Raw genomic sequence first — 24881 nt, forward strand, 5'->3', positions numbered from 1 at the left:
TATCTATCTATCTATCTATCTATAATGATCATCAGAAATATATTAATTAAGTGATGAACCACAAGTAATACATTACATGTGTCCTTTCCCCCCCTTTGTCATTAACAACTATTGTCCTTTAGAATTGAAGTAGCAGCTTCCTGCCTGTAACATTATACTTGATCCAAAATTAAGCAATGTACAAATTCTTACAACAATTGTGTTATATTAGTCAGTAATTATATTTCCCCCCTTAACATAGTCCCTGAAGAATAGCAAGCTAAGAATGACCATCCAATAAAAAAAATAAACATCCAAAATTGCAGTATGGTTGCTCTGTATACCAGTTGATCATAACAATGAACATGATTTAGAAAGGTATTCTATGTCCCTTCTCTGCCTAGCTGTTTATACAATATGGTAGTGTAGAAAATTAGCACCCACCCCTCTCATAGAAGAATGAAATATTTTAGGAAATATTTAAGAAGGCAGGATAAAATATTTCCCCTAAAAGAGAAATAGAAATAGAAATAGAAACCCAGAAACCCAGATCCCTGCCCCAGCAGATATTTTGGTTTACATTAAGAAAGACTGGGCCAGCCTATATGTAAGACAAAAGACCTCCAGAGTGATGGGATTAAGAGAGGACCCTCCAGGACATATAGGATTGTCTATGAGCAGGGCTCACTGGATTGCGAAATCACCTGGAGACATTACATTAGCCCAATGTTCAACCAAACTTGATTCGACAAAACAACATGACTCCACATGGTCCCATGGAAGTCTGACCACAGCCAATAGAAAACATGTTCTTGACACAGGAACAGGAAGCTCAAGGGCAAGACCCAAGAGAGGTTATAAAAAACCCTCACTCTTCACTCCATGTTTCCATCAATAATCATCTTTTCAATCAGCCTCCATGTTTCCAGTATCTTTCTCCCCACTTGGAACTGAACAGATAGATATTTCTTTGAACAGTAGCAACTGCACAATGTCAAACCATCAACATTTTCTTTGTAGTGGCAACCCCAAAATTTGATTGAAGGACTGATCCAGGGAGAAGGGGAGAATTTAATTTATTTCCCTTGTTATTTACTCAGCCCAAATCATGCTTTGAAGATTATTTTAGGAAATGAATGAATTAATGCCAGTAAAAGATCAGTTGAACTGACATGTTTTATTTACATATTTAGAACATGTATATAGCTGCCCATCTTATAGAATAACTAACTCTGGGCATTCCCAACCCAAATTTAAAGTAGCATGAAAGTTTTATTAAAACTGTGAAAAGAAAGACAAGTAAAGTGTTAAAAACGTCATTATTATTAAAATGAACATTAGAATTAAAATGTTCCTTCCTTGAAAAAATATCAGTAACTAATGAAGATTCCAGGCCTCAAAATATTGTCATGCAATTTCCATTCATAGACATTTATTGCAAAATAACATGTTGTTTTGGAGCAAAATCAATTTAAAAATAATATTTTGGTTGAAAGTTACAAACAGATACAAAAAAGCAGTCCTTCTGTTTCCTCTCTCCAGCCTGCCTTAATGCCATCTGCTTTCTACTTTTATAGACTCAGCTAGAAGGAGTTTGTGTTGAATGTAATGAATGAAATGATCTCTTGCAGCAATGTGTTGGATCAGAGTAATGTTGTGCTGCATATCTAAGGAGGGGGGAATTGAAGGATAAATATTAACAATAGAAAAAGAAAAACCAAAATAAAAGGATTAAAATAATGAGTGTCCAAAATATATATCACATTAACTAAGACAGTCCTGATGCATAGTGAATATGCAACATGATGCAGACTTGTATGAGTGTGGCTTGGGTATTCATGCAGAAACAGATAAATGAGGCAACAACGAAAATGATAAGGGTTGCATTGCAGAATTGAAGGTATATATATAATTTATATATAATTCAGTGGTTCTATATTCCGTTCTACATGCCATTGGCTTCATGCATGGCACAAGAAAGTTTCACAGCTTCCTGATGAGCATTTGCATGGTGTTTATTTACATCTGTTTCTTACATTATGCCAGGGTGTCAAACTCAATTTCATGGAGGGCCGCATCAGGGTTGTGTTTGACCTTGAAGGCGTGGGTGTGGCTGGGCTGGGTGTGGCCAGCTCGACATCATTCACGTTGGGGGCACCTGTGGTGGCTCGGGTGATCCATTGTCTTCAGGGGAGGAATTATTCGATGCCTCCTTGCCATGTGTCCAAATGCTACTTTTGATAGTAGTTTGTTTTGTTAGACCTCTGCCAGCAAAAACGGAGTTCGGGAGGGATGCACATGAGACTCCTGGGCTCCGTTTTTGGCCATTATGGCCTTCCGCAGCCCTCTGCCAGCGAAATCAAAGTGCAGCCCCCCTCGGCTTATTTTCACTGGCAAAGGGCTGCAGGAGGCTGTCATGGCTGAAAACGGAGCCTCGGCTCTGTTGTCACTGGCAGAGGCATCACAAGCCACTCCTTCACTGTTTCTAGGGTGTCCCTGTGGGCCAGATCTGGCCCATGGGCCTTGATTTTGACACCCCTGATTTATGCTTTAAATTTTAGGATGGGTATAAAATATAATATGTGTATTGTTGAAAAAAACAATACAATTACTTCAAGTTTATTATGCTTTCCTTCTGCTCCATTGCATATTGTGAAATTAACCAAAACAGAAAATCTAAGAACAACAACAACAAAAACTCCAGGATAAATAAGCAAAGTAAATATTTAGCAGGAGATGAAAGGAGCTCACATTCAAAATTTCTTCATAAAACCACTTCTGCTAGTTTTGTACTCAATGTTCAACTTCAAAGAGATGTCCTTCTTGTATGACACAGAAAAAATGTGTAAGAATGGAAGTTTAACTGTTACTTGAGAGAAATCATTTTGTGCCCTGATTTCTAAAAAGTTTCAAGTCAGTTTTTTTAGAAGTCAAAAGTAATGGGAAGTTGCTTTCTAGAAGCTGTCTTTAAAGTCCAAACTTAACACCATCTTCAAATTTAAAGTGTGAATAATTAATGCATTGTCTTCTTCCAAGAATTCTTTTCTTATAGAAAACCTTGGTTTGTGAAGAATGTGTTTTGCGTAGAACCATGCCAATACTCTGACAGGCTGATCAATCTTATTCTTATCTCTGACATCAAAACCAGTAGAGAACAAGAAGGACATTAAAATAATTGATAGTTCCGTTCCCTGTTTCCTGTACAAAATTGGCCTCTATTGCTAATTTGACTGTAACACTAATTATATATCTCTCTCCCTCCCTCAATTCAACCCACCCACACGCCCACTCCCTCACACACAAACTTTATAGCAATGTAGCCAAGGTGGCGCAGTGGTTAAATGCAGCACTGCAGGCTACTGCTAGATCAGCAGGTCAGCGGTTCAAATCTCACCGGCTCAGGGTTGACTCAGCCTTCCATCCTTCCGAGGTGGGTAAAATGAGGACCCAGATTGTTGGGGGCAATATGCCGACTCTCTGTAAACCGCTTAGAGAGGCCTGAAAGGCCTATGAAGCGGTATATAAGTCTACTGCTATTGCTATATTGCTATTACTTGCATCACATTGTTAGTAAATATTACATGAGCATCTCCCAGTCAAATTCAGTGGATCAATATAACACTTTACTGCATGTATGCATAAAGTTATGGGACACAGTGGCTCAATGGCTAAGATGCTGAGCTTGTCAACCAGAAAGGTTGACAGTTCAGCAATTTGAATCCCCAGTGCTGTGTAATGGAGTGAGCTCCCATTACTTGTTCCAGTTTCTGCTAACCTAGCAGTTCAAAAGCATGTAAAAATGCAAGGAGAAAATAGGGACCACCTTTGGTGGAAGGTAACAGCGTTTGTGTGCCTTTGGCATTTAGTCATGCCGGCTATATGATCATGGAGACATCTTTGGACAGCACTGGCTCTTCAGCTTAGAAACAGAGATGAACACCGCCTCTAGAGTTGGGAATGACTAGCACATATGTGCGAGGGGAACCTTTACCATTACCTTATGCATAAAGTTAACCATGGATAATGATACTACTCAGTGACTGCCTCTAAAATATTGTGTCTAAAGGTCAGAAGCAAAAGTGAATGTGTGTTTAATATGCCAGATGATGGTCAATGTGGGTTCTGTTAAAACAAACCAAGATAAACCACTTATGTATTATTGCCAAGAAAATTACTTTGATATGCCTGTACACTCACCACCAAATCAGTTTAGCTCAAGAAATCCTGCCAAAGACCATCCAATGAGTCTTCTTTCTATAATTAGTAAACGTTGTGCTAGATATGTCTGCCACAAATTACATGATGGGACATATTCCAGGAACATTATTATGCCTGAACAGGCAGATTTTAGGGTGGAACATTCAACAATAAATCAATGCCTAATATTACATCACTTGGTGAAAAAATACTACAAACTTCCAAATGGAGTTCTTTTTGCTGCCTTTATTGACTTAATCGTGGCCTATGACACCATTTTCAAGAAAAATATATTGGAACGCTAACATGATTTTGGAGGCTAAAAGTACTAATTTTTGGTGATGTAACAGGGCTTATCCCTACTCATAATGGGGATAAAGATATTTACTAGTCTCCCTACCGTAGAAGCTTTTGACAATCCAAACTTTCATCTCCTGACCATCTTCTGTATGCAGCTATACTTTTCAAAAATTGGGCTGTGCAGAGGTTTCAAGGAGCTTTTTGAGCATGTGATAGAAATTGCTTTGAAATAAATTACCAAAAAAGAACGATGCAGGCCCTCACTACAGTCACTCGCGCCCTTGTGACCTCTAGACTGGACTACTGCAATGTGCTCTACATGGGGCAGCCCTTGAAGAGCATTCGGCGACTTCAGCTTGTCCAGAATACAGCCGCGCGAGCGATCGTGGGTGCACCTCGGTTCACCCACGTAACACCTATCCTCCGTGAGCTGCACTGGCTGCCTATTGGTCTCCGGATACGCTTCAAGGCGCTAGTCGTCACTTATAAAGCCCTTCATGGTATTGGACCTGGGTACTTGAGAGACCGCCTGCTGCCAATTACCTCCACCAGACCGATTAGATCCCACAGACTAGGCCTCCTCCGAATTCCATCCGCTGGCCAGTGTCGACTGGCGACTACCCGGAGGAGAGCCTTCTCTGTGGCTGCTCCGACCCTTTGGAACGAATTCCCCGTGGAGATTCGCACCCTCACCACCCTCCAGGCCTTCCGCAAAGCCCTTAAAACCTGGCTGTTCCGACAGGCTTGGGGCTAAAGAACCGTGCCCCTATCTCGAATGGTATGATTGTTGTGCTTTTAAATTATGTATTGTTTTGTGTTGTTGTCAAATTGTTTGTATTCCCCCTTCCCTTGTTTTGAGTTTTGAGCCGCCCTGAGTCCCCCTCGGGGGAAAAGGGCGGCATACAAATGAAATAAACATAACACACACAAGAAAAGCTTTAGTATTCTCCAAAAGATACTCTGATAATAGAATTCTTTATTGGACAAGTGTGATTGGACACACAAGGAATTTGTCTTTAGTGCAGATGCTCTCAGTGTACATAAAAAGACAAGATACATTCGTCAAGAATCATAAGGTACAACACTTAATGATAGTCATGGGCTACAAATAAGCAATCAGGAAACAATCAATATCAATATAAATCATAAGGATATAAGCAACAAAGTTACAGTCCTGCAGTCATACTGTAAGTTGAGGAGATGGGTTATATAAGACTAATACTAATAGTAATGCAGCCTTAGTGAATAGTTTGACAGTGGTGAGGAAATTATTTGTTTAGCAGAGTGATGATGTTCAGGAAAAAAACTGTTCTTGTGTCTAGTTGTCTTGGTGTGCAGTGCTCAATAGTGTTGTTTTGAAGGTAGGAGTTGAAATAATTTATGTCCAGGATGTGAGGGGATCTGTAAATTCATCAAACTGTAAATTCATCAAACTGTACAGTTAATGGCCGATCATTGGCCAGATAAATTCATTTCAATACCCAATCACTTTCAGTTCTCCACATGCTGGGGTCATGAAACAAGAAACTTATCAATGGAAGCGCAAAACTTTTAACTATCAACAAATTTGAAGGGGAAACAATTTTGTCATTGAAGCAACAGAACTACACAAGGCCAAAATTCTTGGCATGCTGCAATATGGACCTCAAATATATGTTTAGAAAAACTTCTTGATCCTTGAAACAGAACTATTTTTTTAAAAAAAATCTTAAAATCAATAGCACACATTCCATATTTTACTTCTAGTGCAGATTAGAACCACACTGTATCTCACAGACAAGGTTATATTCTCTAATATTCTGGGTGAAACAAATCTTCTGAACAACTCATTGATGTGATCTATATGATATAGATAATTTTACTCTGGAAAAAAAGCAAACTAACCAAGGTCTGAGACAGTGTGGACTGTCAATGCCAGCCCTACTTGCTTTAGATCTAGAAAAAAAACTCTATTGCAATTCAAGAAGAGGTTATGATACTTCAGATACTCAGGTCGACAGAGTCAAAGTTTTCCATCTATCATAAAGACAAATTGTTCTCCCTCCTAACATCAATAGCAGAGTTGGAAGGGACCTTAGAGGTCTTCTAGTCCAACCTCCTGCCTAGGCAGGAAACCCTACACCATTTCAGACAAATGGCTATCCAACATCTTCTTAAAGACTTCCAGTGTTGGGGCATTCACAACTTCTGGAGGCAAGCTGTTCCACTGATTAATTTTTCTAACTGTCAGGAAATTTCTCCTCAGTTCTAAGTTGCTTCTCTCCTTGATTAGTTTCCACCCAATGCTTCTTGTTCTACCCTCAGGTGTTTTGGAGAATAGCTTGACTCCCTCTTCTTTGTGGAAGCCCCTGAGATATTGGAACACTGCTATCATGTCTCTGCTAGTCCTTCTTTTCATTAAACTAGACATGTCCAGTTCCTGCAGCCATTCTTCATATGTTTTAGCCTCCAGTCCCCTAATCCTCTTTCTTGCTCTTCTCTGCACTCTTTCTGGAGTCTCTGCATATGCCCAAATACTGAAGCTGAGTCTGCTTTACATATCTACCAAGTGCCCGCTATTGATCAGAGATAATATACCCCCTTTTTAGTCTGACAAACTCAACTCATGATGAGATTGATGTATTCTTATTAAATGACCAAATCCCTGATGCACTGATGATGTTTGAATAATGAAACATCCGCAAAAAAACAATCAAACTCAGAGAGCACCAAAAATCTCTCAAACTCAAGCACTTCTCCCATCCCCACCTCACCCATAGATACATCTTACAGTAAGACATGACATGATATCATTCATAGTAGTTCAGCATTAAAGACTGTACATATAACAATCTTCCCAATCTGGCACTGTTCCCTTTTGGGTACAATCTAGGCATTAGTTACTCTTCTGATGCTTGAGTTCTATACTCTCCAGTAGAACTTAAGCATCTAGACCAGGGGTGTCAAAATCGTGTTGTCACAGTGGTGTCATGTGATGTATTGGGACTTTCCCCCCTTCGCTAAACTGGGTTGGGTCTAACCAGTGCATGACACACGTTTAACAGCCATGGTCTAGACAGTAACTTCTACTTTACATCAGGGGTGAGTTCCTGCCAGTTCTAACCTCTTCTATAGAAGAGGTTCCACAAACCTACCATGCCGTTAAGAACTGGTTCCAGCTCCCTCCCCCCACCCATCCGCACCACACTTGTCCTGCCCGCCGCTCACTGATTGGCTGGCTCACCAATCACCCTGCCTGCCTCTTATCTAAACCTTAAAGTCTTCTTTTTTTCCCTATAATACCAAAACTTTAATGCAAATTACTACAAAGCTATTTTTTTTAAAAAGGAATTGAAGCTAAGCCACACAGGATCATACTGTGTGACCTATCCTTTTAATCAATAAAAGATCAGCTTGAAGAGCTCTTTTCTCTCGGTGAGAGATTTTTTTTAATGAATTTTTTTTTTAAAAAAAAACATTTACAAATATTTACTTCCCTCCCCTACTCTCCCCCCAACCTTCCCCACAAGTCTGAACACCCCTGGGTTTTTTTCTAAAGGGTTAGGGGTGCAAGGGTCTTGTAACTTGACAGCTTTAAGACTTGCACACTTCAGTGCCAGAGTTCCTGAGCCAACATGACTGGAGGAGGAATTCTGGAAGTTGAAGTCCACAAGTCTTAAAGCTGTCAAGTTTGAACACCCCTGAGGTTTTTTTCTAAAGGGTTAGGGGTGCAAGGGTCTTGTAACTTGACAACTTTTAAGACTTGCGTGCTTCAAATGCCAGAGTTTCTGAGCCAACATTTTGGTTGCTAAGCAAGAGCGTTGTTAAGTGAGTTTCACCACATTTTACAAGTTGGCACTGCCCACCCAGTCACATGACTGCCAAGCCACTCCACCCAGTCACATGGCTGCCAAGCCACTCCCACTTGGTCACATGGTCAGCAAGCCACTCCCACAAAGCAGGCCACACCCACAGAAGAGGGTCTAAAAAGTTTTGAAACCCACCACTGCTTTACACCCATATGAGAATAGAGACATGCTCTTAAAACTTTTAGTTTAAAACTATATAAGCTTCAATCAGTAGCTAAAATAGAATACTGGCTTTTGAGAAGCAGTTTATATTTCATGCATATTAAATATGGTTGTGCAGAACAATGCAAGTATGCTGAGCATTCAAAGGCAGCTTGATACATTTAGGGACCAAGAATATGTCTTTATTGTTTTTCTTATTTTGAATGCAGTGTTTATTTCATCCTGCATTTGGTTGAAATGATTGTGAGTTTTTCAATGAATCTTTTTTTTTTAATTATTTTTATTTTTTGTTACACAGACAACAATGGGAAAGGGAGAGGATGGAAAGAAAAAAGTGGGGGGAGGGAAACCCATCTTCACATACAATATGTCGTTTAATCACAGGTGCATCCCTACTAAGTTTATACATCCCGTATCTCTCTATTGTATATTTAATAAGCACCACAATAAGCTAGGGTTTAAAAAACAAAAAACAACAAAATAAAACAAGGGAGAGGGAAAGAAAAGAAAAAAAGGGTGGGGGGAGGGGGGGAGGCCAAAAAGGACAAAAAAAGGTCCAAGAAGGAAAGGGGGAAAAAAAAGGTGGGGGGAGGGGGGGAAGCCAAAAAGGACAAAAAAAGGTCCAAGAAGGAAAGGGGGGGGAAAAGGGTGGGGGGAGGGGGGGAAGCCAAAAAGGACAAAAAAGGTCCAAGAAGGAAAGGGGGGGGAAAAGGGTGGGGGGAGGGGGGGAAGCCAAAAAGGACAAAAAAAGGTCCAAGAAGGAAAGGGGGGGGAAAAGGGTGGGGGGAGGGGGGGAAGCCAAAAAGGACAAAAAAAGGTCCAAGAAGGAAAGGGGAAAAAAAAAAAAACCCATCATCACATGCAGCATGTCGTTTGATTACGGTTGTTTTAACATCTACATCTTCAAATAATGTTTACCATCTCAGATATTTCCTCTAATGTAACTAAAGGTCTCATTTTCCTTCTACCATATATATTCAGTTAACATTAGCATTGTTTTCCCCCAGAGAATATACTTCTATTCATTGTTAATCTTGCATTTCATACCTTCAAACAGAGATCTTATTCCTTCATTGTTCAACAAGGCATCGCTGCCTATATATACCAGTTTTCATTTGTTCCCCTATTAGAATTGCCTTATCAGCAGCGAAATATCATTATAATAAGTTCTTAACCTTATACATTATATCACCAGACCTTATATTAGTACTTCCTTATATCATTGTTGAATTATTTCACAGCATATATCATATCATATCATCATTTACTTTTTCCAATTAAGGCATAAGTATATCATTTTTCATTTCCAAAATTTTGTTTTTTTTCCCTTAGCCATTGATAAAACAAGTCCCATATCTTATAAAATTGTTCATCCTCTTGCTCTCTAATTTCAAATGTCAATTTACTCATTTCGGCACAGTCCATTATTTTTCGAATGATTTCTTCCTCTTTTGGTATTGTTTCATTTTTCCAGTTTTTTGCAAATAACTGCTTCAACAATTGAAGCATTCTCGTATCCGATAATACATAAAAAGGAACAAACAGTTAGATATATAGAATTATTGAATACAGAGGGTGAGCTCAAATCTAGTCAAGAGTTGAAGCAAGAAGGGATGGAAATGAACAGGTATTCATATGTACAGATACAATCTAGATATAATGAAGATAGAAAAACTAAAGGTCTCTATAATAAAATGACTGAGCTAGACAAAATTCTAACAGGTACTGATGAAAAAGTAATTAAAAAACTATATGGATATTTATTGGAGTTTACATTGCATGAAGAACAAGTTAAAGAAACTATGATTGCTTGGGGGAAAAATTTTAAGTATGGGATTGATTTAGAGAATTGGCAGAAATTGTGGTCTCAAAATTACAAAATGACAATGTCTACTGCATACAGAGAAAACTTGTATAAGATGTTTTACAGGTGGCATCTACCCCCGACCAGAATCGCAAGAATGTTCAAGAATAAACCAGAAAAGTGTTGGAAATGTCACCAGATACCTGGCTCATACTACCACATGTGGTGGACTTGCACTGAAGCCAAAAGATACTGGACTAAAATCCACATGTGGTTGGAGAAAATGATACACAAACAAATAGACTTTAAACCAGAGGTCTTTTTATTGGGAATTTTACCAGAAACCTACAACAAAGACTTAAAATATTTGATTGTAAATGTGTTAACAGCAGCCAGAATTGTATTTTCAATGAATCTTTTGGGGGTGATATTGAGGTCAATGAGGATAGCACAACAACCTTGGACCACTTCTGGAGAAAGAATCCAGCAACATTTGGTGAGAGAGCTTTCCAAAGAAATATTGGTGACTGAAAGGGTTTCAAAGATTTCCAGTCACCCAGAAAATATAACAACAAAATGTGCTCAGTGAACATTCTGGCTGTGCAGACATATGAACTCTCTTGTACTATACAATGGTATGAAGGAGCAGGATTTTATCTAGACACAATAAAAGAATATGTAGTAGCTGAATCTGTACAGTATAGAAATCAGTGAATCTGGTTTTTCCACATGTGATAAATTTTATATGTGGTACTACGTTCTTAAAGAAAAATTATTGCTTTAGGATAGCTTTATCTGGTATAAAATCTTTATCCCCTTTAGAAATATTAACACCAGTTATAATCTTGTCTGAGATTTTGTCATAGGTTATTGTTGTGGAGAAAATAGGATGAGAAAGTTATGTTGGATACGTTTGCTGCATTATTTGTAAAAATAATAATAAGGGTGATGTAGAAGGGAGGGAGGGAGAGCGAAGGGGAAGGGGAAGGGGAAGGGGAAGGGGAAGGGAGGGTGGGAGAAAAGGAGGAAGGGAAGAGTAAAAGGAAGTGGATGAGGAGGGAGGCAGGAAAGGACAGAGAGGGGGAAGGGAAGAGAAGGAGGGAGGGAGAGAGGGAGGGAGGGAGGAAGGAAGGAAGGAAGGAAGACAGTGAAGGATTCTTCATTTCATGTATCAGCTCTGAAGTGAGTTAGCCTTGGTTAGAATAACTAGATTTAGTGAAATAGTGAAATATGAACAACTACAATAGCAACAAAAATGAAATAGGGTAGATTAATCTAATGAAAAAATTCCTATATACATTATAATGATTAAAATAAGCTAAACAGTAAGAAAGGATAAAAAGAATGAATAAAAATCAATATATTATCCATTTGGTATCAATATGGGATTAATTAAATCCTTAAAGTTTTAATTAAATGTAGCCCTTATAGTAATATTGCTTCATCTCCTCATTTTTAAAAGTAAAGACTTTTTTAAAAAAATGCTCATATCCTACATCTCTTTAATACCAGAAGTTTCTTCCATTTACATAAAATTATCCTCTTTGCTGAGCTCCAGGGTCAGTAAAGCTCATTATAAAATGACAAATTCCATATTTTAGGAATATAATTGAGCATCAGATTTGCATCATTAACTATCACAGTTCTCTCCAAAGTTGTATGAACACATGCCTATAATTTGAAACCAGAATGAACCTATGGCCAGATAAAAATAAATCTTACAAATTAAAAAAAAAAACAACACTCAGGTTTATGGCTATGCCAGCATATTTGAAGTCCAGTGTTTCTTATAGAGCCCTTAAGATGATCCAATAGACACAAAATAACATTTCTGGATGAATAAAAAACTTATAAGAAATATGTTTCATATTTATTAACTCTTAAAGCTATTATCTGCTATTGAATATTCCAATTTGAAAACACATCTAAAAACCAACATGTTTTTGACAGTGTCCTTCAAAGTACATGCACTTCCTGGATATCATTCACAGGATACAAAATTCAAAATGGTTAATGGGTCCTGGAAGCATTAATACTGATAAAAGGTGTGAAAGAATGTATATTCAGGGATAAAATTCCATATCTGTCAGAGTTTGTTGCAGAAATCACATCCAGAAAGCACACAGAGATAACTGATTCACCAGGATTCATTAACTTCTTTATATACATAATAATACATTAATAATTGTGTATTACCAACATCAGATTCTTCCAATGAGGTAGAGAATAGAGATTGGTTTCCAGTTTCAATTCAGAAAGCAGACTAGATTAGTTCTCTTGCACAGACTCAGAGCTACATAAGTGAGCCACACCCAGGCTCCTAGGCATCTGGCATGGCTCTCGGTCTCCAAATAGCTCCCATTGGCTGATCCAGTTGCCATGCCTATACATTGGTTGACCTTGTTACCATGTCCTATTCCAGCCAGTCCCGAATGGCTGACCTGTTACTATGTCCTATTCCAGTTTATGAATATTCTGACAATATCACAAAAGGAAAACAAAATCAACATTGACTAAATACTATTATTCTATCCTATAAATGAATTAATATGCAAATTCCAGAGTTCTACTCCAGCACAATATGGGGCTTTGGGAAATTTTGCCCAATAATCTAGAAAACATCAAGATAACACATACAAAGCTAAAAAGTAGTATATAAAATGTTACTGAATCTCAGTTCAATAGACATACTAAGCCACAATTAATACTTGTTCAATACAAGCTAATTTACTGCTTTTCAACAGAAGAACATTCCAATCCCTTCATATCCATTTGGAATTGAGATTTGAACTTTCTCTATTTAGTTCAAAGCAAAGCTTTGGGGATAAAATAAGCATACTAGATTGGATTCTGTTGATCAGAAAGTCTGTTTTTAACACCTAAATGTCTTCAACCAATTCAACTCTAATTAATAGTCTAAATTGTTCTCAGACAATTATTACCTCCCCTTTGGCTTTTTTTCCCCTTCTGTTTTCAACAAATTCAGTAGTTAAAAACAAATAAATAGTTAGAAAAGAAAAAGAAGAAACATCAGTTTGTCTTGTGCTGGCCCATAATTCTGAAATTATCCAATATGGTCAAAGTCAGGAAATCAATAAAATTTAACTCAGCAGAACAACATGTGAATTCTAATGAATCCTTCACAATAGTCCAGCATCATTTCTTCCAGGTTGCTGGAACTATGATATATGGGAATTTGAATAGAATCCATGGAAGATTGCCTGTGAATTGGATCAAATGGTAGGACATTGTCTAAGACATGTAGGATGTTGTCTGCTACAACATCCTACCTGTCAATGACTACTTCAGCTTCAACCTCAATAATCCGCGGGCAAACAAACTCAAGGTAAACCACTCCAAACTCGATTGCGAAAAATACGATTTCAGCAACAGAATGGTCAACACCTAGAATGCTCTACCAGATTCCATTGTTGCATCCTCTAACCTCCACAGCTTCAACCTCAAACTGTCTACTGTGGACCTCATCCCATTCATAAGAGGTCCATAAGGGGGTGTGCCTAAGAACACCAGTGTGCCTACCATCCCTGTCCTACTGTCTCCGTTTATTTGTACTCATTTCCTTTGTTCAAGTCCATGTTTATACTTATACCTGTCATCTAGTACATGTTTGCCAAGCCAAATAAATAAAATAAAATAAAATAAAGTATGTGAGAAATTGTCTCTGGCCCAGCTGAAATGAAGCAGTTCACCTTCAACCTTCCTAGTCTGCATTCACATGTATCTCTTTGTGGCTGTTAATACCAAACCTGTTGCAATGCTAAAGAGAATTGAGAGGCAGTTGTTCTGCTCTGAATGTTCTACTTTACACTTGAAAGCACTACTCTATTGGGAAACTTCTGTATGATTCCTTAGGAATTGTCCTGAGGGATTCTGCTGGTTCTGTCTTGCTGTTCCATATAATTTAACATCTATATGAATTCCCAGGAGAAAAGCATTAGCTAGCAAATTTGGTGCTGGCTATCACTGGTATGTTGATGACACTCATCTATACTATTCCCTTCCTACAAACTCCAGATATTTACATAAATCCTGTTTACAGTAAATAAAGTAGATATTGAAACACACAATGTATCAATCCTACTACTAACTCATGTTATCTTGCACATGTTTGACAAACCAAATAAATAAATTAAAAGCCAGTTATTAACTTTCTGATAGCTGAAATAGTCTGTTCAGCTACTGTTTCTGGAAAAAAATAAAAATAAAATGCAGCATAGATTAATGTAACCTCTAATGAAGGATCATGAACTAAACACAGAATTTTCATACAAGATATAAGAAATGCAGCAAGCCGGACAGGAGTCAAAAATAAAATACTGTAATTCAGAGCACTGTGTTACTAGATAGCTAGAGATACAGTTTCGGGGTATTTGAAGTAATTCTGATCTATGTATAAAGACCTTATGTGCAGAATGATATTGAATTCCAAAACCAGACAAAGAAGTTGCAAACAAAAAATAAGAAAAAAATATCATTTCCATTTGGAAAGGAACGCTGCTATGGGCGTGTTCTGTTCCTGGTGTCTTATTTCTTTTTAAGTCTATATGAGCAGCAGTTGCTCCTTTGAAGAATGTACATTTCATGAAATAAATAAAAATCTGATTGCATTGTCACTCGTTCCAGCAAGCATAGTGGCTGGCAGTTTCATGACATATTGATTTTGAAATTATGCGGGATGGTGTTCCTTTCTTTCTCTACTGAAGTTACACCACAAGCCCTGATAATGGATCTAATTTCAAGTTATCAGTTGGATTTCTCCTTCCAGCCAGTTTCTGAAACTCTATTCACAGTTCCTAAGATTAAACTATCTGATGCTGATAGCAGCACTTTCTCATTTTATATGTTATGGATCCGTTTCCTTCGAAGCTTGACACTGCATTTCAGGCTGAAGACTTCATTGGGTCCCCATTTTTAAAGGTTTTTCAAACTTTTAGTCCCCATGGGTTGGAATTTTTGCTAAGAAGCTTGTAAAGAGCATTCTACAGTCCTTTACTAAAGATTCAGTAGAGGGAAATAGTACAAGGAGAAAAGATAGAAATATCAATATAGCAGGACTGCAAATCACTGTGAATTGATTATTTCCCCAAGTTTAAGGGTTCAAATCAGTGGTGGGTTTCAAAAATTGTTCGAACCTACTCTGTGGGTGTTGCCTCCTTTGTGGAAGTGCTTGCCGCCCATGTGACCGGATGGGAGTGGGTTGCCGCCCATGAGACCGGATATGAAGAAGCCGACGCCACTTGTCAGAACCACCTTAAATTACCTCACACACAGCACTGGCATGCATAAGAATATAATGTAAACTTGTTTTTTAAAAGGCATCTTTGGTTTGCGTTAAAACAACTTCAACATACGCAATGTTCTGATTGCACCACAAACGCAGTTGTCATCCTTACCTTTCACAGAGGCACTGAGTTTTATAAATATGAGCATGATAGTGTAGAATAATCATATCCAAGGACAAGTGGTGGGTTTCAAAAAATTTTGGAACCTCTTCTGTAGGTATGGCCTGCTTTCCGGGTCCACTGGTGGAACCTCTTCTAACTGGTTCGGTAGATTTGACGAACCGGTTCTACCGAATAGGTGCGAACTGGTAGGAACCCACCTCTGTTTCAAATGCCAATTAATATAAATCAGGCGTGAAATCTAGCAGGTTCTGACAGGTTCTGGAGAACCGGTAGTGGAAATTTTGAGTAATTTGGAGAATTGGCAAATACTACTTCTGGCTGCTCCTAGAGTGGAGTAGGAATGGAGATTTTGCAGTATCCTTCTCCTGCCACACCCACCAACCACACCCACCAAGCCACACCATGCCTACCAAGCCACCCCCACAGAACTGGTAGTGAAAAAAATTGAATTTCACCACTCATATAAATACTTTTGTCTTGAACTTTTGATGGCTGTTGCTTAACAAAGGACAATTAATCTGGATTAGGATGGGAAAAATAACCAAAAGATTAAAAATAATTACTGGATTGCATTATTTTTTAAAAATAGATGCTTACATGTTTTAGATTTACAAAATTAATCATGTCTCATGTAGAGAATTGTATTTAGAAGATACTGAGTGGGCCCTAGAGCCACTGCACTTGGGAATAGTATTGCAACAGATTTCGAAAAGCTATATTTTGTTATTGAAATTGCAAACTTAAAAATATTTCTGCTACCGAATTAGCTGAAAGAATGGAATATGGTTCCAATTACAACTGTTTGCAAGTTATCTAATCACTGTTGAGGAATGTTCTTCAAATATCTACAGCATGTCAGTGTGTCAAAACTGTCAAGTACAACCTTGTTATAAAATGTTTTGCCGTTTTGGACACTCGCTCGAAGTACATTTCATTTATCAGTACTGAAAAATGATTCATCGTTGCAGTTAAAATATATAACGGCAATTGCATATCAATTGTCAAATAACGTTCAGTACTGCATTTTGACTATTGCATACTAATGACTACTGCATACATCAGCTGTCAAAGACTGCTGCATATCTAACGTATATTGGTAACTACTGTGTGCTCAAAAACAGACCCTTTTTTTTTTTAAAAAAAAGAAATGTTAAAACATGATTAACTGTGAAATGAAGACTGTCAGTTTGGTCACCATCAAAACTCAGAGCTCAATTTGGCAGCTAATTCATCACAAGTTCTTCTCTGTCAAGGGCAATATATCACAACTGTCTATCGGAATTTCTTTAAGATGGGTCAACAGTAAGACAGTGTGTGATTATACGCAGTATGTAATAATGGTGTAAGTAACGCTTTAGCGCAAATAATATTTCTGCAAAGAACTTAGCAATAGCAATAGCAGTTAGAATTACATACCGCTTCATAGGGCTTTCAGCCCTCTCTAAGCGGTTTACAGAGTCAGCATATTGCCCCCAACAACAATCCGGGTCTTCATTTTACCCACCTCGGAAGGATGGAAAGCTGAGTCAACCCTGAGCCGGTGAAATTTGAACAGCCGAACTGCAGAACTGCAGTCAGCTGAAGTAGCCTGCAGTGCTGCATTTAACCACTGCGCCACCTCGGCTCTTTACTTCCTACAAAGTACTGTTTTTATTAAATGTAAACTTGTTGAAATCAGATCTCACATAACCATGTATCTTTAGACATTAGAATATTGCAGTTTAGATTCCCCCCCCCCTTTCTAAATGTCATGTAGTTTTTGACTGGGAGTGGCTTAATGTAGTAAAAGTTTCTTCACTTGGCTTAGGGCAGGGGTGGTAAACTCAAGACCCACAGACTAGATCTGGCTCATAGAGTGCTTAGATCTGGCCCACAGGGCTGCTCGGAAACAGCATAGAACCAGCCCACAGTGCGTCTGTCAGTGAAAATGGAGTTTGGAGGGAGGGAGGGAGGGAGGGAGGGAGGGAGGGAGGAAGGGAGGGAGGGAAGGAAGGACGGAAGGAAGGAAGGAAAGAAGGAAAGAAGGAAGGAAGGAGATTATAATGAGTCTCAGGGAAGTCCTACCTTAGCACTTGGTCACTACTGGTGCCCCCTGACACAAGTCCAGTGTCATGCCCACCATGGCCATGCCCACCCCCAGCCTTCCAAGGTCATACGCAACTCTGATGCGGCCCTCAGTGAAATTGAGTTTGACACCCCTGGCTTAGGGGAATCTTAAAGACAGAAAAAGCAAGTTTCAAAACTTTTCATAGATCATACTACTGGCCTGGAGGACAGTAGGTACAGTTAACACCTGAATTCCTGTCTCAAATAGCACTGTATATTCTATATTTTAAATGGCATGGTATAATCTATATTTTGATACAGTTTATTAAAGCCATTGCCTCTTTTTCAACGTGGAATGCAAAGTGAATTCATTAAAACCAAACAAGCACAAAAAAAGAGACTGACTTGCCTCCAAAATAGAAATGCATTAAGATGTAATTAATATTCAGTTGTTTTCTGCATTTTATGTTACCCTGCCTTCTTTCTATCCATAATTTGAAAGTACTTGTAGATAATTATTAGATTATTATACATTATTATTTTATTCATCCTTTTTGATATTTCAATTACTTTACATAGTATTAAGCATTTTAATAATTCTTCACAAGGAATCTAGATAACTCAATCATATTTTGTTGGAAACTTTTGAACTCCTGCCAATCTATCAAGGTTCTTTTGGCAATTCCTTGTTGAATATTGATACTGAACAGGCATTTTTCTGGAGGAGTGATCAGAGTTGCATTCTTCCATGCTGAAATGCAATGCTCTGTTGACAAAGACTAAAAGTTCATGAGGCATGTATTCTTAAAATAGATTCTCCTTCATAATATCAACCAACCTTCATGGTATTAATTGTTACAAACGATAAATGAGATGGACCTGAAATTAATTCATTAAATGCACTTTTACAGCCCCTCTTTACCACTACTGTTTCTAGAAAGGAAAGATTTTGACTTTAAGCCAACAATGGTTTATTTGTTGGACTAATATGGATTTTTTTTTTACATATTTTATTTTCTTAGGCTCCAAGATCACCGCAGATGGGGACAGCAGCCAAGAAATTAAAATACACTTACTTCTGGGGAGAAAAGCTATGGCAAATCAAGACAGCATACTAAAAAGCAGGGACATCACCCTGCCAACAAAAGTATGTATAGTCAAGACTATGGTTTTCCCAGTTGCAATGTATGACTGTGAAAGTTGGACCATAAGAAAGGCTGAGGACCAAAGAATTGAGGCCTTTGAACTATGGTCCTGGAGGAGACTCCTGAGAGTCACTTGGACTGCAAAGCAATCAAATTGGTCAGTACTAGAGGAGATCTTTAGAAGGCCAGATCCTGAAGATGAAGGTCAAATGCTTTGGCCACCTTATGAGAAAGAAGGACTCACTGGAGAAGAGCCTCATGCTGGGAACAATTGAGGGCAAAAGAAGAAGGGGGCAGCAGAGAATGCGGTGGCTGAATGGAGTCACCGAAGGAATAGGTGTGAGCTTAAATGGACTCCAGAGGATGGTAGAGGACAGGAATGCCTGGAGGAACATTGTCCATGGGGTCACAATGGGTCGAACACAACTTCACATCTAACAACAACAATATGGATTTAAAAGAAAATAAAAAGATGTCTGAATGCCAAGATTCTTCTTTTAGAATGTAATGCATGCAAGGGGGAAGGAGGGAAGAAACAGAGCAGGAGCTGCAATAAATTTTCAGTTGCTCTGTTCATTTTTCTTCATAAAGTAAATGTAAAGGTTTTCCTGTCCAATCATGTCTGACTTTAGGGCACGGCACTCACCTTCGTTTCTTGGCTGAAGGAGCCAGCATTCTCTAAAAATAATTCCATGGTCATGGGACCAGCATGGATATTTATTTTATTTTATTTATTTATTTTCATTTGTTTTGTCAAGCGTGTATAAGATAATAGATACAAGATGTACAAGATTATGAATACATGAAATGGATACAAATAAATGGGGTTGTTAGGACAGGGACGGTAGGCACATTGGTGCACTTATGCATGCCCCTTACAGACCTCTTAGGAATGGGCTGAGGTCAACAGTAGACAGTCTAAGGTTAAAGTTGTGGGGGCTTCTTGGCTGAAGGAGCCAGCATTGTCTGAAGACAATTCCATGGTCATGTGGCCAGCATGGATATATATCAATGTGTTCTCTCCCCGCTTCTTCGCTTGTTAACAGACGACAGGCAGACAAACGTAAAAGGAACTCACTTTATCAGTTCTCGGCTCAGACTGGCTGCGAGCCCAAAAATAAACATAAATAGCAATAGTTAGCAATAGTTAGACTTATATACCGCTTCATAGGGCTTTCAGCCCTCTCTGACGAGATAACAGAATACCAAACAAAACTCTTACAAAGCAATGCACTTCTCCAAGTGTCTCCTTGAATCAGGGTTACAGAAAGCAAATCACTTCTCCAAGTGTCTTTCAAATAAACCATGACCGATGATCAATGAACGCTGAATGAACGAATGAACGTTGACTCCTGCCACCAGGGCGTGGCACCATCCATCCTTTTATCACCAAAAGACGCCTCTAAGGAGCCCCAGCTGCATTTTTAATCTTGCATCCCCAAAAGACTCACAGGAGACTTCTGCTGAGTCACAACATCAATGGTACATGGAATGCTGCTATTTTCCTACTGAAAAGTGAATAGGTACCTCCTGAAGTGGTACCTATTAATCTACTTGCATTTGCATGCTTTCAAACTGCTAGATGGTGTGAAGCTGGGCCAAGGAACGGGAGCTTACCCCATTGCCCAGCACTTGGTTTCAAATCTGGACTGTCAGTTCTCCAGCTGACAAGCCCAGCATCTTTAACCGCTGAGCCATTGCATCCCCTCATTTTTTCTTGAAGCAGCTTTCAAATCCTGAAACTAACCGGTGCTTTTAATATTAACCTAATATTCTCATCTATCCTGGGCCAGTAAAGAATTGAAAATCTCTGAGTCCTCTGTTCATTTTCAAACGGTGCCTTACATTACTTTGAAACTGCTAGTGGTTGCACTTTGCTTTTATTGTTGCTGTGCATTGTCAGTTCTGGTAGATGCCCAACCAGTTTAACTCTCCCAAGGAAGAGATATCAGTGACACTGACATATATATTTACCCGCTAGGTCAGATTTGCAGCAGATGTTTTCATTACTCTCATCCTATCCCACTAAATGGTATATGGTGTTTTGTTTTGGGGTTGTTGTTGTTGTTGTTTTTGTTCACCAAGAGAGAGAGAGAAAACAAGAAATGAGAAGTTCACCAGGACAGCTTGGCAATGAGTTTAAGACAAGTCCTTAACACATTTTACTTTAAAGTTACTGACTGAAAACAACCTGACATATATTAGAAGGGCAAGGTCATACTTGTACTGGGACTTTAAAAACTAAAGGAGAGGCTTAGTGGAACAAACAGCTACTATCTGTCTGTTTGTCTGCCTGCCTGTCTGTGGTCTGTCTACTGAGATGTTATAACATTCACAGCTTTCTAAAATGAAGGGAAACAAATGACCTCATCAAAGGGGAAAATGGCAAAAAAAAAACCCACCAAGAGACACTGAAAATACTCTGCAGTGTGGCACCTCCCAGAAGAGGTAGAATTTTGATTCTTCTACCTCTTAGCTCTTTCTTCTCTCAAGGCTAAGAACTAGAACTGAAATGGTGGCTCCATTCAGGGGATGGAAGAAATACAGCTGCCTTGTGAAACAAGATAAAATACATTCCTAGTAGTTTCTCTCATGTGAAAAAAAGGCACCAAAACAATTGGAAGCCTTCTTGTTACAGGCCAGCTTTATGAAAGCAAGATGCACCAGTGAGAGAGAACAGAAAAATTAGGAATGACTCATTCCTACCAGTGCATGGCAACCTACCCCATTTATCAGCAGGAAGACTCAAATCCAGGAAGCCAACTTGCACAACATCTGCTCAACAATTTCAACATTGATTCCCAATGGAAAGCCAAATGGCCAAATATAGGAAGACATAGGAATGACCCCCCAAAATAGGTGTTATGCTTTGAACTACCATGTCAACAATGGACAATCCTGAATAGGAGTCACACCTCACACAGCATCTGCCAGGACTCTATGTATAAATGAATCATAGTATCCACCCCTCGGTTTGACTGTTGGGTCCCATGTCAAACACTGGATCATATCATAAGTTGAGGGCATATACCAGTCCAGTATTTTATTTTTATTTTATTTTTTGTATAAATGATGCTGCACTAAAATGGCTGGATGGCTTAGACATTAGTGTTTGAATATAGATTTTTTTAACATTTATATTTTATTGGGTTCCAATATCTATCTATCTATCATCTATCTATCTATCTATCTATCTATCTATCTATCTCTATCTATCTTTCTTTCTTTCTTTCTTTCTTTCTTTCTTTCTTTCTTTCTTTCTTGCTGGTCCATGTAGTGCCAAGCACTAAATAAATAAACAGGTATGCATCAAGGCTAATATAAGGAGACTGGAGGCTAAATCACATGAAGAATGGTTACAAGATGTGGGCATGGCTATTCTAAGACAAGGACCTATGGAGACATGATAGCAGTGTTCCAATACTTGAGGGGCTGCCACAGAGAGGAGGAGATCAACCTATTTTCCAAAGCATTTGAAGGCCAGACAATAATGGATGGAAACTGATCAAGGAGAGAGTCAACCTAAAAATAAGGAGAACTTTTCTGATATGAGAACAATCAACCAATGGAACTGATTGCCTTCAGAAGTTGTGGGAGCTTCATCACTGGAAGCTTTCAAGAAGAGATTGGATTGCCATCTGTCAGAAATGGTGTATAGTCTCCTGCTTGGTCAATGTAATGGACTTGATCTGGGTGTCAAACTCAAGGCCCAGGGGCCAGATCCTGCCCATAGGGTACTTAATTACTTTATCATCACAACTATTGTAAGTAGGGTTTTACTAAATGAGAAAATAATGGTAAGAGAAACTCAATATGAATAAGAGGCTCTAAAAGCATAATTTCAGAAATTTAGATTGAAGAGAGAAATTGATGGGAAGCAGAGGAAAAAAAGGTAGTTGCATGAAAATCTTAGTGAAGATGTAAGAGAAAAAAGTCATGCAGAAGGTGGAACAAAGATCAGGTGACCAAGGAGAAGGCCATACAGGTCTTCATCCAGAATTGGAAGGCTATTTTCAGGGAAGCCAAATCTTGGAATAAGTTGTCTTTAGTGAAAAACCAAAGAGGATTTCTTCCGACATTTTTTTTTCAAATAAAAGGAGAAAGAATCAGTAAATCAACTGGTCAGTCAAAATGCTGACAAGTAGTAAAGGAAAGGGAGGATTACTCAATGTCCTATTTTAGCTTCAGTCTTGTTCAGTAAAAGTGTATATATTCATATATTCAAGCCACTGTGAAAAGAAGATGATGGGGCAAGATCAAAGCTTAAGAGAAAGATGGTCAGGGAACACCTATTTATCTCATGTCTGATGAGTAGTATATCAAGGCATCAAAGAAATTTGGGAATCTTCAGGAAATTTGATGGGACAGCAAACTACCAGGAGACTGGTGAAGGACAAATGTTTCCCCCATTTTTTTAAAAAAAAGATACTCCAGTGATCTATAGATTTATCAGTCAGTCCTTAATCCTAAAACAATTCTAGAACAGATCATAAATTGATTATACGTAAGCAGGTTGAAACAAGATAGTTCTTACTAGAAATCCACATGGATTTGTAAAAACAAATCTTATCAGACAACCCTCCCTCCCATCCTTTTTGAGTTTGATCTCTTCATGCTAATTAACTATGTATTAAATGGCATGACAATTAAGTAAATACATGGTCGGATCAAAAATCTTACTGAAGGAGTTCTCGTTAATTGTCCTTCATTAAATTGGAGCTTAATAGCATGAGAGTGCCACAAGGTCCAGTCCTCTATCCTTATGCTCTTTTAAGACTTTTCTTAATGACATAATGAGTAGGTGGGTAGAATAGTTATCAGATCTGCAAATGATGCAAAAGTCAAGTCAAAATACCTTGAAGGATAAAATCCATCGGCTCCGAATAGCTTCATTGGGATGAAAATAACAGAATAACTCTTGTTAAAGAAATGCAAAGTTCCTCACATGTCTCAAAAAATCCAATGTGGATTGATAAAATGGTGGATAACCATTTTGATAACAATATTTGTGATTCTTGAAATATTGTCTGTTGGACTATAATAGCAACAGCAATAACACTTAGACTTATATACAGCTTCACGGTGCTTTGACAACCCTTTCTAAGTAGTTTTACATAGTCACCATATTGCCCCCAATAATCTGGGTCCTCATTCTATCATCCTTGGAAGGATGGAAGGCTGAGACAACCCCGAGCCTTTCAGAGTTGAACTGCTGGAGTGAGCAGTGAGTTAGCCTGCAGTACTGCATTCTAACCACTGCACCACCACAGCTCTTCATAATAGCAATAGCACCTAGACTTATATACCACTTTACAAGCCTCCCTTTACAGAGTCAGCATATTACCCCCAACAATTTGGGTCCTAATTTTACCCACCTCAGAAGGATGGAAGGTTGAGTCAACCTTGAGCCTGGGGAGATTAAAATTGGCAAATTGCAGGCAGCCGGCAGTCAGCAAAGGTAGCCTGCAATCCTGCACTCTAACCACTGCACCACAACATAATACAGATACAAATTGCATAACAGAAGAATATTTCCCAAATAATGGAAATGATAATTCTACTTTATTCTTCCCAAACTTGAGCATCATCAACTTTATTGACTTTTCTGAAGATATTCATTCATTCATTTATTCATTCATTTATTCATCAAATTTAAATGGACACCCAAACAGGTGACTCCAGGAAGCTTACAACATTAAAAATTCAGATAGTCCAGTTTCTCTGAATACATTTTAAGGACGATTGCCAGGAGGTTTAGTTTTATACCTACAATACAAGTGATAACAGTTTGTCAGAAAAGTAAAGGACTTTCCTTCACTAACCGTATTTAAATAGTCTTAAAAAATTGGGGGGTGAGTTGGGATTAGTGGTTGTTTTTTTTTTTTAATTTCAAGTAGTACATTAAGTAGTGGATTTGACAGGAAGGCTGAAAGAGACACTTCTTACTTTGCAATTCTGTTTCTTGAATGTGGAG

The sequence above is a fragment of the Thamnophis elegans genome, chromosome 11 (genome assembly GCF_009769535.1).
Source record: "Thamnophis elegans isolate rThaEle1 chromosome 11, rThaEle1.pri, whole genome shotgun sequence".
Taxonomy (NCBI): Eukaryota; Metazoa; Chordata; class Lepidosauria; order Squamata; family Colubridae; genus Thamnophis; species Thamnophis elegans.